Genomic DNA, 16193 nt, shown 5'->3' on the forward strand with positions numbered 1-16193 from the left:
ATGGCTGCTGTCATCCAGATGCCCAATCAGGAGGCTCCAATCAGCTCAACCAGACCAATCCAGTGCGTCCACCTGTTCTCCAGTACCTGCATACACTCACACACTCTAATGGAGGATAACAGCTGACAGTGCCAGGAGAGATAAACAACAAAATATGACCCCAGGGTCATAACACCTCCCCACCCAAGATCAAACATTTTCCTCTTAAGAAAAAGGTTTGATTCAATAAGACCTAGAGAGAGCATCAGCCATAACATTTTCTAAACCCTTTTTGTAACGAACCTCAATATTAAAGTCCTGCAGTAATAGGGACCAGCGCATGAGACGCTGGTTGCTATTTTGCATTCGAGTCAAGAACACCAGGGGGTTGTGGTCAGAGAAGACGATGGTTGGCACATGGCTAGACCCAAGGTACACTTCAAAGTGTTGTAATGCTAACAGTAATGATAAGGCCTCCTTCTCAATGGTGCTGTAATGCAGCTGGTGTCTTTTGAACTTTTTGGAAAAGTAGCAAATGGGGTGATCAATGCCTCGCACATCCTCCTGCAGGAGCACTGCACCCGCACCAAGCGCACTGGCATCTACTTCCAGCTTAAATGGACGAGTGAAGTTTGGGGCGGCGAGCACAGGCTCACTGCAGAGGAGAACTTTGGCAGCCTCGAAAGCCATCTGACATTCTTCTGACCACTGGAAAAGAGTTTTGGGACTTGCCAAACTGGTTAAAGGAGCTACCACATCAGCAAAGTTTTTGCAGAACGCACGGTAGTACCCAGCCATCCCCAGAAAACGACGGAGCTCACGACGTGTCTGAGGAGCTGGGAAATCTAAGATTGCCTGTACTTTGGCAGTAACTGGGCAGACACGACCTTGACCTACTTGTTTACCTAAGTAGGTAACAACAGCCTTCCCGAACTCACATTTAGCCAGATTGAGTGTAAGGGAAGCAGCGCACAAGCGTTCAAAAATCACTCTGAGGGTCCTCATGTGATCAGACCAAGTTGACGAATAGGCCACAATGTCATCCAAATAAACTTCACAATTTGCAACTGGGGGCCGATTCTTAAATTCCTCCAACAACACAAGTTCCCGCAGATCCAATAACGTTGCTATCTTACTGGCCTGACACCATTTATCAAAAAGAGTACCTTTCTCTCTTGCAAACTCTACATACGTCTGGGTGGCAGTTTTTTCACAAGCTCTAAATTTTTGCCTATATGCTTCTGGCACTAACTCATAGGCACGAAGGACAGTGGTTTTAACAACATCATAATTCAAACTGTCTTCAATGGACAGAGAGGTACAGACTTCCTGAGCTGGTGCATTGGCCGGGAATCGAACCCGGGCCTCCCGCGTGGCAGGCGAGAATTCTACCACTGAACCACCAATGCGGGTGGTCATCCAGGGTCATAACACTTAACGTTGCTAACTTGACCGCGCAGCCCTAAACGTCTACAAATGACGCCAAAGGGCCTTGACCAAGGGTCAATATGTGACAAGTCGGGAGTAAGAATGTGTAGGGCGCAAAGCCCTCAGTGTTTCAAATTAAGTGCTTGTTGGGTTGTCTAATGGTGTCTGAAGTGTCTGCATTCCACAATTATTGTACTCAAGCTCATTCTTCACGCAACTCATTTGCCACTTTTCATGTCCAATTGCGAGTGGAACACCAGAGACTGTCTCAAAAGGTGCGACCATTATCCTCAATTATACGACACAACAACTACTTTCAGATGACGTGTCACACATGTTGTGTTGTCGTTGTACTCAATATCTGACTTTTTCAAGGTCTCAGTCTCGTGTCTGAATTGACTGCGTATTTTTTCGATCTTGTCTCTGTCTCAGACAAAGACGACCTTGAATTTAAGACCGCAAGGATATCACTTCATTGCATAGGTGGATAAATAATCTGTACTATTGTAAAAGCATTGTTACTTTGCAAAAACAATTACTCAAATAGAAGTACAAGTAGTCATGAATTTAACTTGAGTTGTGAAAAATGTGAAAAAAAGAATAAAACACAGTCCTTTTATTTGATATGGATATGATTGGAATGGTTTATTATTTAAAAAGGTTTGTCTTGTTTAATTTGGTCTCTGCTTCATCAGGCTACACCAATGAACGTGACTAGTTAAGTGCACACCGCTCGCACGTCGTTAGTTTGAATTATATACCAATTAACTAGGCGGACTCAAATGCCGGTACAGACGCGGAGTGGATTTGAGAAAATAACGATTTATTGACCTATAACTATTACTCATTTTTAATTTTAATTTTTTGTTACTGTTAACATCTGTCACCCCTCCCCCGCCAGCCTTCACACACACACTCGTGTTACGAGAATGCAGGGGGAGCAGGAGAAAATGATGTGGCTGTCTGGGAGGAGATGTCAGCCAAGTCTTCTGCAATACAATTTGGCTACGGAAACCATAAAGTGTTCAGCTGCAAAACAATGTCCAAAAGAAAACACACAGCAGCATGTAAATTCTCAAATACAATGTTTACTGAAAGGCCTGGGACCACGTCAACTTTTTATTGGCACTTGAGAATTAGAAAGGTAAGTTAGGCTAGAAAGGCCAGCTTGCACACATTAGAAATCTACCTCTGTACCAAAACTCTTCAGAAATCTCTTTACCCCTCACCCAAAGAGATTTTGCAAACATTAGCTATACATATTGGCTACCTTTGTTCGTTTCAGGTTCTAGTTTCAGTTGCTTGCCAGCAATTTGTCACTTGGGTGAGAGAGCTAGAGATGTGTCAGCAGAGAGTGGAGACCGGGCAATGCGCCTCCACTTCTATGAAAAATGTGATTAAATAGGCTGCTTTGCCTGGCCATAAGCACACAGCTCGTTACTTTAAAGAGCGCTACTTATAAGAAAAATACACATCTACCCTCTTCAGTGTAAATCACCTTAAAGATAGATGATTGTTATTTCAGTGTTATGGTAAGAAAATTAACATTAACTTTGTAATGTGTGTTATGCAGTGTGGGACTCGTACTCTACCGATACCAATACTTTTTTACATATTTTATTTCTAGTTTAATGTGACCTCCCCCCTCCTGTTTTTGTATGAAGGAAATAAGGAGTTGGCTGTAGGTTGTCTGCGTGGGTTCTCCCCGGGGTGCTCCGGCTTCCTCCCACCATCCAAAGACATGCAGGCTAGGTTAATTGGTGTCTCTAAAATCGTGTGAATGTGAGTGTGAGTGGTTGTTTGTCTATGTGTGGCCCTGCGATGGACTGGAGACCTGTCCAGGGTGTACCCCACCTTTCGCCCGATGTAAGCTGGGATTGGCTCCAGCCCCCCTGTACGCAGGATAAGCAGTTGACAATGAATGGATGTCTGGATGGATGCTGTAGCCTTCCCAATTCCAAATAATAGCTGCATAATGACAAGACATTAAACTACTGTCATATTCTTTAATTATAATAAAAAATATCCTGCTCAGAACTGCCGCTTCTTAACATCATCATACTATTTTGACTTAATCTCAGATGTTTAGCGAAGTTTGCGGTGTTGCCAAAGTATTTCACTGTCTTTGCACACACATCAAAAACAGTGCCATTATTACCTTCACAGCTAAAATACCGCCAGACGTGACTGCTTTTACAGTCAGCCAAGTCAGTATTCAGTCGTGGGAAATGTAAAGAAGCTCCGTTTCAGAGCCATAGCCCAAGCATGACTTTGAAAGGCGGAAGGAAAAGTATTTCCTTTCAATAATAATACTAATATTCAGACCATCCTTGTGACAGTACAATATTTATGATAAAGCACTGATTTTAGATATCAATCATTTTGTATGACTATCAATCCTAGAGCAGGAAATGTTGGTATCAGAAATATCGATACTTTAGTATTGATCTGCACATTACTACTGCACAGTACACGTTTTTGGTGGCCTGTCCTTGTCTGGAGCCGTCTCCGGAAATATCTCTGTTTTTAGCTGTGCATTAAAAAGAGACCGCAAAGTGAAATAATTTTTTATGGAGCCAGGCAGCAGAGCCTACCAGCTGACATCTCGCGTTGCGTTGTGATTATCGGCCAACAGATGGAGCTGCTCATTATAGCAGCTTAATATCAGTCTTCTTCTTCGACTAAATACTTGCTCATGGTACTTTTAGCGCATACCCACATGGAAAACTCAGCCAGAAGCTACCAAGAGTCAAGTGAATCCATAACATCACTACAAACTTCTTTCTTCTTCTTTCCAAGCCAGGTAGAGTGTAAAGGAAAGAGAGGAGGGTGACTGGATAGAAAGAAGAATAAAGGAGACAGATGAGGAAAGGTTAAGACATGATTATAAAGCTTGCCAGTCTATTATTCCAGACAATGTTTTTGATATAAAAAAGATTATTTTAGCAAGAAGGAAAAATTAAGGGAGTATAGCAAGGAGAGTGTAGAAGAGTGAGGCGGAAAGGTAAAGAGTAGGAAAGGAAGAAAAAGAAGAAAGAGGAGGAGGAGAAAAAGTTAAGAGCTTAAGAAGAGTGACACAACAATATGTTTTAGCAGGGCAGGAGGGTCACTTTGCATACTACGACACAGACCCATGGACTGCACAGCCACAGACACAGAAGCCAAAGTTTACATGTACTATGACAAAATGTGACACCACAGTGAGTAATTTGTTAGACCATGGGCAAATACTTTGGTAACACAGGACCTAGACAAGGTTGAATTTGTGTCCCTGTCCACTCATGTGTCCAATCATGGACCAATAGCAGATGTAAGATGATGTAAGATATATAAAGGCAGCACATCTGTTGGAACAAAACTGCTTGATTTGCTTGTGGTGATGTAGCAGGAGATGAGACACATGCCTTTGGAGTGAGAGACCCAGGTTCGAATCCACTGTGAGACACCCTGAGCAAGAAACTTTACCCCTAGTATCTCCAGAGGCGCACAACCTCTGACATATATAGCAATTGTAAGTTGCTTTGGATACAAGTGGCAGCTGAATGAATGTATGTATATATAGGTATGATGTTGTTGAATTGAAAGGAGAGACAGCGGGAGGAAATTGTAACATCCTGGTGGTCATTGAAAGATTTTACCTGGTAAACAAAGTCATGGCATTCTCTGCCGACAACACAAATACCAACTTTGGAGGACTGAATAGGCTGATACCCAATTTTATCAATTTTTCCTATTTCATAGATAATAACATTAAATATTTTAATGATGATGATATTGCCCACCAAACCGGAAATGTCCCTGGTTTTCTTTTTAGTAATCTGGTCTTAACTTGGTCTTGTTCTTGTCTCATTGTTCGTTCCATTTGACATGGGAATTCAGAATTTTTCGAATTCAAAGTCTGAAATTTCAAAGGGAACACCCCCTTAAGTTGGATTTACTCGGAAAGTCTGAAGAACCGCTCTACCCCTGGCTTTGTGATTCAAGATGGCTGCTCTGAGTAGCAACAGTTAGTAAAAGTTTATACTGTTTATTAGCACTTCTATATACTTCTGTCTCGTAGAAATATCCAACTGCTGTCTGTGCTACTGTGTTTGGTATACTTAAATACAGCACAAAGCGTTTATCAACTGGCGTTGCTAACAATGGCTAATTTGGCTAGTTGTAAAGAATAGCTGGCCAAGCGAGGTGTTTTGACTTAGCTGAACGCCGTCAACTCGGGTGTGATGTCATTCCCAGCTTCCACCTGTGACTTCTGAGGTAAATGGAACGCATCATCAATCTCAATGCACTCTGGTCTCGGTCATGACTTGATCTCAGTTTTGGTGGTCTTGACTACACTGTTTTACACATCAAATATGATGTACGTGTCGTATGTTTTAGTTTGTTTGAAGCATACCGAGGCCTTGAGGATTACAACTATGAGTATACTTTACAATTAAATAACAGTCACACTGCAATGTGAGCTTAATACAGTACGTATGTACGACATGTACAATATCCGTTGTTTTCTTGGCAATAGATGTGAGGATATGACAATAAATATATAATTTTTAACAACGACTGAAATTTAAGATTAATCTCAAGTGGAGCTGTCTGTTTTTATGTAATACCTTTCATTGTCATGCTTCGGAAGTTTCTCCGCTGTGTCTTTGTACTAGTAGTTTTGTTACAGCTCTAAAGCCTATAATCTGCACAGGTTTATTATTTTTTCCAATGTGAAGCAGTTAGTTTGTTCATTAATCTGTCCACATTGATAACTCCATCAGAAAACTGATCCGTTTTACTTGTCTCACAGGGTTTGCATAAACACCAGCCTGAAGACTTCCTTGTCAGCGTCTCTGCAGCCTTGTAATGCAGAGCAGGTGGCATGGAAACACGACCTATAAGAGGCTGCTCTTCAGAGAGATGTCGGCCCAGACGACAATATTGCTTTTATTCCCTGCATCTTTATTATTGCTCTTTCCCCCGCAAATCAGATGATATGATGCATGAACCGAGCCCTTCCTTCCATCTTCCAATGTCATCCCTCTGCCGCTGGACTCCCACACAACCTTCCCAGCACTGCAAGACGACCAGGATGTGACCGTGCATGAGTTACATGAGATTAATCTGCTGTCTGATGGGAAATATGTTGTTCTCAAGGTCCTGCAGGGGACACAGATTTAAAAGATGGAGTGAGCTTACATTTTCATTCTTCTCTCTTTTTCCACTGCTGACAGAGAAGCACAGTTTATTTACTTTACCAACCTACTTTACTGCCACCCCCCCACCACCAACACCACACCGCCGCCGCCTCACTCTGCTTCTCTGCTAAGCGATAAGCGGGGGGAACCATTAACTTCTCCCCCAAACACACTCACTCTCTCTCTTCTTTTCTGCCCAATTTGCAGAGCTCAAAATGCCCTTTACAGAATCACTGATGTGTGGTGCACAGTTACACGTGTCCGTATGGATAGAAAGGAAGCACACACATACTTTTGGTAATTTCAGAAGGAATAATCTACAGAAAACCTATTTTTGAGTATCAAACTCTCACCAAAAGATGTCTCTTAAAGGTTTGTGGCTCACATTGACATCTGACATTAGTTATGATGGATTCAAGAGGCATTAAAGACTTATGGCAAAAGTATCAACATGTCTATGGACACTTCTAAAACCTATCTTACACCATTCCCACTCCTTTGTCCATTTGCATGTTCAGTATGTTCCAAACACTAATATTTTGGGGCAAAATATAGCTAAATAAAGAGCTCTGAATTTATTGTTGGCTTGACTATCTGTTTACTGTAGCAAGTTGTAAACAACAGATCAGCAAAACATGGTAGCAACAAATGTAAGCTGTGCAAGTAGCCAAATGTTGGCAAAAATTTGATTAAAAGCAGTATATTCCAAACATACAGTAGGCCTATGTGCTGCACGGATACAAAATTTGTTATGGGTTTTGTATGTTTTTTTCTGGTTGTATTTTGATTAATCCACCCTCTGTGTGTCTATGTTTTCATTCCCTGTCTCTGTATTTTCGTTTCATTTTGTTAGTTGTTGATTCACTCCCTGTCCCCGTGTTCTAGTTCTGTGTTCTTGTTTAGGTTTTGTCTGTTAGTTATGCATGAGTTCCGTTGTATTCTGTTACTTCCGTCCTGGTTTGTTGTCAAATGATTTACTTCCTGTTTTATTGTGAAATCGTCTGTGTCTGGTGTCAGTGTCTAGTTTCACACTGTCCTGATTACCTGATGTATCAGCTGTTTGCTCCTTCCTCGCTCGTTTGCCCCTGCATTAAATGTGCTCAGTCCTTTGTTTGTTTGTTTCCCTGCATTTGGAATATTTTGTCACTACTGCCTGTTCTTTGGATGACCTTGGTTTGTTTGGGCTTCCTCGAGTTCCTACCACTTATTGTAGTGTGCTCACCTCTGTGACTTTGTTAAATAAATTATATTTGGAGTCTGCTTCTGGGTCCTACAACCTATTATCTGCCTGAGCACACAACCGACCTTAACAATATTTGTCTTATGTCTCCCAAATATAGCTAAATACCCAGCTTTTCAATTATAAGCATGGATAGTTGTAACAAACAAATATTAATATCGACCTTGCTTGTGACAAAGTAGAAGCTGCACCATTCTTGCAATCTTTTGCAAAAATATTAGTGTTTGGAATATACTGGGCCTGATGAGATGTGTGAAGAACTGGATTATGCGGCAAGAGTGTCTCAAATAAAAGTTTCTGCTACTTTAGTAAGTAATGTACCATTGTACAGTGAATAACTTTTGTGTTTTGTGCTGTTAGTTGAATAGAACATGATGGCATCTTAAGCTCTTACTGTATGGGCATCCACTATTGCCATTTTATTCATTAAATGATAAAATGATCAATATAATAATTAATAAGAAAAAAACAAGTTTTTGGTTTAACAACAGAATCCAATAAAGTAGGGGTCTGAGAGGTTGCTCCGTACACCATCTGACACATCTAACATTATGGCCACACCTACATTTTCCTATACAGCCCGTCAGCCTCTCCACATGTCCAACATGGAAGCCATCCATTAGGCCACAGCTAGGTGTTGCTCAGATAAGTTGTTAGCTGTCTGAGTGCAGCAGCTAAGACACATTGTGGTGGAAGGGCTCCACATCACGACCTAATCAGTCACTCGCAATCCAAACAGCACGTCAGCCGCACAGGTTTAGCAGGCGGCAGGGTTCAGCCAGAGCCACTCTGCAGCTGGTGTGCAGGACATGCTGCCTTTTAGCCCATTCTGGCACACACCTGCTCAGTGTCAGGTCAGGCTCCAACATGTGTCAAAATATACAGGGGTTACATTCATTCATAATGGCTGTACTTTGGCCTCTTTGGCAGCACTTTCTGTCACGCTAACACCTGTGCCTTTATCAGGTACAAAGAAAGAAAGTGTGTTTTCTTAGCTTTCATCTTTTGATTTCGGATCCGTAAGCTCCAATTGCTGTTCATCATCTCTATGTAATAACAATGTAAACCATCAGTTCACCCAAATGCCAAAATATTATTCATTTGCAGAGCTCTTTTTAAGTCCTTTGGAGTGAGTAAAAGTCACACCTCAAATACTTGGTGGGCAAGTGGAATTCAAGTCACAAGTGACAGAACATTTGAACGTTTTTATCTTTTGTGTGTTTTTTGTGGGTTTTTTTAAACTGAGATCAAAAACTTTCAGTGCATTTAAGCCTAATAATTTAATACTCAAGGCTTGTAGATATGCGAGGCCTGGCTGGTTTGGTCAGTACTTTTCCAGGACCAGGTAAAAACCTGAAATAATTTGGTGCTGGGTTGGCAGCGTAAAGTGGCCTTATCAGACCTTTTGTCAATTACATAATAATGCTGATGAGAGCACTGAGTGAACCAAAAGAGTAAAGTTGCAGGCAGAAAAAACAAAACAAAGCTGAAGGATGCTGAAATGCTCCACAGAGCTTAGGACTAGAGGTGGGGAGTAAAGCAGAGTCGCGTAATAATGCTCTGTCACTAAGAGCAACACCTTCGCCATTACTCATAGTGATTTCATCTACTGTTAATATAAAAATATTAGATTAGAGCAGCTATAAATCTAGAGTCTAAAGACTCAAATCTACAGCTCTGTCGGTCTGTGAGATGTATGCTACTACCCCAAAACAGTGGCGGTAAATGGGATTTCATTTGTGAAGTTTTTAAAAATAGTCACATTGAAAACTGTCAGCATTGGATTGTTAGACATCATTAAAAGTTTTTTTTTAAAGTTTGTAATTTGGGTGAAACATCTGTTTTCGCAGATGGCTTCTTTCCTCCCTTCTCTAAATTCACAGATTTTTCATAAGGATCTGTTGACTTGGAACACGTGCCCGGCTCTCTGGAGATGACATCACTACATGTGACTCGCCAATCTAAGATCCAAGATTAGACACCTGTCTGCGCCTCCCCCCAATCCCAATGCATTCCTCAATAATCACTACTACTCTTGTGTTTGAAGTGGTATTACTGTACCTCTGGTCTTTGCCCGCTACCTACCTGTAGTTACAGCTAGAATATGTGAGAGTTAGGTTTTAGATCTCAATCCTCTTAGCGGGGACTTTGTCTTTGCAGTGAATCACTCTCTGATCCCGTCCTTGCTGCAGGGCCGCATGGCTTTTAGAAAGCGTGGAAGAGTGTTTGAAACGATTGTGCCTGGTGAGCGGCAAACCTGAAGACTTCTGAGTGGCGCTAGCTGGGTATGTGTGTCAGGACAGGAAGGGGAAACTGATCCTCTTAGCAGCCTGGAACTGGCGCACTCTCAGGAAAGTGTCACTTGAGTTGGTCAACCTGAGAGCTTCAGGCGAGATTGTCTAGCCTTGTATCTCCTTCCAATGCAGTCTCCTCCTCCATCCGGCAAGGAGGACTGCTGACAGTCAGTGACTGTGAGCACATGACTGGGATCTTTCTTCAGTATGTTGCTAAGTATGCCATAACTAGCCTCCTGGCACAAGTTCAATCCAAGGTGCCACACTGCCTGTTTGACCAATTAGAGTGAGCCTCTGCTGGGCAGGAGTCAGACCTCCTACTGAGAGCTGCCAGGCATATCTAACTGCAGCCCAAACAAATGGCGCAGACTTTACCACAAACACATCATAACACATGCTCGAACCCTAACCTCTTTGCTTCTCTTTGCTCCCACATGCAGCTGCCTTTATTAAAAACCTACAGTGAGTTCACTTTTTTTTGGTTCTCTCTTCACCTTTTCAGGCCTACACATTTCTCTTTTTGTCTTCCTCTTCTTGCCTCCAGATGTTTCTCTAACCATGTCATGCAGACAGTGACAGAGAGCGGTCAGGCCATGTTCATTCCACCAATTTATTGAAAACAGATATAACAGGAAGAGCTCATTCCTGTACAGCAGCCCCCATTACAGTAATCAATAAAGAACGACGGTTTGAAAGCATGCGTGGCATTTAATAGATTTTAATAAAAGCTACACAATTTTATGTCTAGAAAAAGGGTGACAACTTGTGCAATTTACAATAAGTCTTCAATGTTATAATGGGAACTCTTATCATTTCTGGAACATTTACGCAAAGGTCAGTCCTGTGCTTTCCAAGAAAGCACATACCCAAGTCACTAAGGCGGTGGTTGTTGAGGATGTGGAAACTTTCCTAGTCCAAGTTGGAAAACACATGAAAACTAAACAGGACTGAACTGACACATTTATTTACTTGGGTCCTATCCACAGAAAAGGGTATTTCAGATACGGTTACAACAATAACTACAGGATTTTAACTTTCTTGAAAACAATACAGTCCCAACCTTAGAACAAATGCATGGGGTCTATGGATGTTAACAAGGTCAGATGTCTACCAACCAAGTTGGCATCCTTATACGGTTATATATTATATATTTCATCTTCTTTGCTTCTTTAAAGTGAAAAGCATTAGATTGTAATGCTAGATGTCAATTCTGATTATGATGGAAATACCAGATTTCCAACATCCATTATACTAATAGTAACATTTTTTAACTGCAAGTTGAACAGATTTTACTACATGCTGCACAGCCTTGTCAGTTAAAGGTTCCAAAACATCCCAGATACAATAATCAGCTTGCAGAAATGAACCCTGCTTCATTAACCGATCTTCATGTTCCCCCATGACGGACGAGGCCTGTCTTTGCTGTCAGCACCCTGGCTGAGTTAAGGAGCACCAAATGATTTTCCTCAACACGAAGCTGGCAGTACACATTATTTATGCTTTTTCCCTGTAAGCCACAGTCAACATCATTCAACAAAATTACATTTTAATCATTCTCCTGATAGTAAAGCAACCAAACTGTGAGGGGGGGGAAAAGTCAAGATTGAAAATGGCTGTGTTGGCTAAGCAGTATAATAAAAGCAGTGCGACACAACGCTGACTATCTTAAAACATTTGGACTGTGTTATAAAGATATTTACCAAGTTGAAATACATTCTGTTGATAAGAAAGGCCTTCGTTTGGCTGCTTAAAGGAATGCTTAATTCATTACAAATCTGTTAGACCCTTGGAATGTGCTGAATACTGTGAGAAAATGTTTTTAAGAGGAAACGCTGGTAAAACTAATTTAAAAAACCTGATGAAGAGTGTAAAGGGAAAATTTGGGATATATTTTAGTAATTTGCTCTGCTTTCCTTTGTCATTTGAATTCTCATTAAAAATTTATACAAGGCCAGATTACATTTTTAGAGTTAGAACTTTTCTTTTCATTATCAAATTAATTCATTACAACTTGGATCTTGTTTTTATAGCTTTGGCCGTTATTTCAATCATATAGCATTGATCTCCCTAGGTCCATTACTGTCCAGGGGTGTAGCACAAAATGCTGGACCCTGTACATTGGCATTCTCTATGGGCCCCTCCCACATCCATGGCTATTCATTCTAGCATCGTTATGCGCCCTCCTCACATGAGGGCCCTACATACTCATTCCCCTTTGTCGCCCCAGTCCTACGCCCCTGAGCCTGGCCTAAAATACATTGAGGTTGCAGTCACACCGGAATTCACTCCCCATTCATTTCTATGAGGGATGGGATGAGACAAATTGCTACCAGTCGCAAATTGACGCCGCCTCTTTCAAATCACGAGTTCAATGAAATTAAACATGACAAACATGAATTTTGAATTCAAGCAGATAATTACAGATCAAATATTCAGACCAAAAAGTGACTTGGTGCTCATGAAAGTAATCTCTAAGACAGTGGTTGGCAAATAAGTCTGACATCGGGCCAAATTTACATGCCGTTACATGGCGGGCCAGAACATTATTTCAGTTAAATTATTTCGAGTCCTTTAGATACTCATGTGCAAGTTTAGGTTAGTGGGTAGAGCGCGGGACTCCCTAGGGGGAGAGTTGTATGATCGATCACAAAATCCGGTGGACTTTTTTTCTCCCTTAATTGTTAAACAAATTGATTAGCCTATAAGGACTTTTTCACATGCTAGTAATAAAGCATGTGCTGCAGGGCGTGTCTGTCCCGGCGTTTGATCCGCATTCATAAACCTATGAACACAAATTTTCATTTCCCTGAGGAAATTCAGGGGAATCTGGAATCACACGTTTATGGACGGCTTTTTCAGAGGTGTGTCAAGTAAGCCAGAGACTCTGTAGCTGTCATGACTGAGATCTATTTCAGGATTAGCCGCTATCAATTTATTTCATTTTTATTTTTCTGCTAGCAATCTGGCCACGGGCCAAATATTATTGCTGGCGGGCCGGTTCTGGCCCGTGGGCCGCCTATTGCCGACCACTGCTCTAAGATCTAAGAACACAGCTAAAAAGATGGGTAAAGAAACATAAGCAGTCAGATTGTTAGAAAGGTTATAACCATACAACAACATTCAAATTTATTTGAAAGAAAAAACAGACTTAATTTTTTACTGAAAGTGTCCGTCCATTGTTGTGAACCTCCATGAAAGTTTACAGAGCCACTTACTGCTTCAACTTTGACTACTACAACTGTAGATGTGCATACAATTTTCTTGTGCAATGAGGGACTATTTTGACTTTTTAGATGTGCTCATGTTCAGTTTTACGTTCAGAGAAAGTGATTTAAATAATCTGGCTAAACTGCTGACTTGTTTACAACGTGGCTGCTCATGTTTCTTGTTCCACTGAACGTCCTTATTAGTGATATAGCCATGTTCTGACATCTCTGTAATAATTACTTATCATAGCTGAAAGAAACGATCCATCATCAACCGCTTATCCTGCGTACAGGGCCGCGGGAAAAGAAACGGTGAGTGTGGATCATTCCTTAGGAAACAGCAATTTGATAAAAAAATCTTATCTCAATGTCCACTTACTGGCTTTTTTATGATCTTACAACACTTTGTCACAGTGTTCATCAGCAGATAGAGTTTGTGCAGTTGTCAATTAGGGCGATGATGGCCCAAATAAAAAATATAAGATCCAAATTGTGGGATTATCCATTAATTGCTTAATCTATAAAGTCATAAAGGAGAGAGAAAATCCCTAGAGCCAGAAAGAAAGAAATTAACCAATTATCAAAAACAAAGTTTGCTAATAGATTAAATGACGCAGAATGTCAACCCCCACACTGACCTAATAACTGTTACTGTGATGGTGAAAAACGCCAAAACAAGATAAACTTTAAGCGTACTGTAGCAGACTGTGATGAACTTCAAGCAGTCCAACTGACTAAACACTAAATAACAGTGATGTCAACATGATCCATGGTGCAAAGCATGTAAAATTTCTGGTTTTTGTATAAAGTGATGTGCAGGTCATAACATGGTCAGCGAGTGCAGCGTGTGCTGATATATGGACGAGCTCATATATGAAGACAGCACATGATGACAGCAAGACTCTTTGCTGCTACTCAAATCACATGTGGAGGAAGGAAACAAATAAATCTGTCCAGATCCTTTCATTCCCACAAAACCTCAAATTATGAAGTGCATTGTGCCAGTGTTACTGAGTACCGTCATTGACTTTGGATTTCCAATTAATGATTTACGGCCTGCAATGTGCTGCATTGTGGGAATGTAACATAGAGGAATGTTGACTGAGACAGACATGCTGTAACGACATAGAGATTAATAGCGAGAGAATATCAGTTTCCTTGAGGCGGAGAAGAGAATGTCAAAGACAATGGTGCATATGTTGAGTAAGACAAATAGTAAGCCTATGTCTTATTACAGTTTGCTGAGACAGCAAACACAGACAAGTTGAACATATGGTTTGAGAAATGAGAGGTGCAGGTCTGTGCCAGCTTTTCTCTTGATCTATTATACCCAAACTGCAAAAACAACACACTCTGTTCTGACACTTGAATCTTCAAATATGGTGCCTCCCATTGGATGTGTAGGGCAAGGTGAAATGTTTGTTATGACCTTTTATCTCATGGGATCTCTCCTGCATTGTATGATATCTAATCAAGCAGAAACATCATAAAACTTGAGAATATCATTTCTATTTAGGCTGTTTATATATTGTCTGAAAACCAGGTTAGCAGCTTTCTTCAGCCAGGGAAACAATAACAGCACATAAGTATGAACCCTGTCACCTTCACAGTATGACAAAATAAACTTTGATCTAACTGTGTAAGAGAGCTTACCAAAAGTGTCTTTTTGCTGAATTAGTTTAAACGGTAAGGGTGCTGAAGGTAAATCACACCCTGTGCAGACAGGTAGACAATAAACAAGCCAAAAGTCAGAAGCTGAATATTTCAGACATACAAAAAATGCAGAAAAAGAAAAAAAAGGCAAGTAATAAGAAAACTAATCTTAGCTGGAGATATTTTCTTGCTATTCTGGGGGTGTTTCCTTACCCTCTGCTTGTTTTTCATAATGCAGTCTCAACACTTTTTCTGCTTCTGTGGTTGAAATCACACAATGGCTGATACTGATTGCTTTATTTTCTCAGTGTGTACCCCCCTCTCGCGTTTGTTATTGCAGAACAGGAGGATATGCCGAACAGGTGGGTAATGCTGAGCCTGCAGAATCTGAACATTTTCTTTCTAATAATTTGTAATCCTGGGGGGTCGATGGGGGTCGTACAGCAGGGAAGGTGCAGGGGGGGGGGGGGGGGTGCAAAGTGCCAGAAACTAGGTCTGCTTAAGATGTGAAAGGTGAGCACCACTTCTGAAGATATTTGGCAAAAAGAGTGAGGTATGCAGTCTGGTCTGCACGTGCGTGGGAGCTGTGTCTGGTGTCCTGACTGACATGTGCATCAGAACACTGCAGCTTCTACAACCCAGAACAGTAAAGCTATAACTCTTTGGCTGCACCCACTACTGAGCATGTGGTCACACACACACACACACACACATATGCAAAGCAATTATTGTTTTAGTGCATTATTATGGAGGCCACCTACACACCTGCCCAGAAGAATGTTTTATCAGTATTGCATGTGGGGGGTACCACCAATGGCATTCACTCACATACCATTGATGCCAGCAGGGGATGTGGCCAGTGGTGTGGAAACCTCCAGAGGTTTGGGAAAGTCAACACGGAGGAAACCTTAACCTGCTGCAGCTTATTTCTCTGTCTGGTGGAAATCTAGATGTGCATCTTATCTGTAACATTAAAAAATATTTATATTAGTAAAGGTGAAGAGAAATATAACCAACACGTTCACATGACTCACTTTACTTTTTTTTTTACTTGCCTGTCTTTTGACAAGAGGCCAAATTTCCAGATGGAAACAAACACCTTTTTGTTTCAGGGGGAAGATGAAAGCGCTGCTGAACACTCAAGAGTAAATTATTCTAAGGATTTAAAGAGTTGAATGTTTGTTCTCTCCTCCGACTTCATGTTGCAGTT

General features: G+C 41.1%; 1 long non-coding RNA gene and 1 other non-coding gene across 2 annotated transcripts; both read right to left on the reverse strand.

The window, feature by feature from the left end:
• Positions 1-1317: 1317 nt before the first annotated feature.
• trnag-gcc lies at positions 1318-1388 on the reverse strand. Its single transcript has one exon. It is a non-coding gene; the product is annotated as a tRNA-Gly (tRNA).
• Positions 1389-6333: 4945 nt separating this feature from the next.
• Positions 6334-16105, reverse strand: LOC119900265. Its single transcript, XR_005444037.1, has 2 exons — positions 15816-16105; positions 6334-6552 (listed from the first exon to the last, which is right to left on the reverse strand). It is a non-coding gene; the product is annotated as an uncharacterized LOC119900265 (long non-coding RNA).
• Between the last annotated feature and the right edge of the window lie 88 nt (positions 16106-16193).

Source organism: Micropterus salmoides, unplaced genomic scaffold (assembly GCF_014851395.1).
Source record: "Micropterus salmoides isolate LMB-PRFRI ecotype aquatic unplaced genomic scaffold, ASM1485139v1 Ms_hic_scaffold_13, whole genome shotgun sequence".
In the NCBI taxonomy this organism is placed as follows: Eukaryota; Metazoa; Chordata; class Actinopteri; order Centrarchiformes; family Centrarchidae; genus Micropterus; species Micropterus salmoides.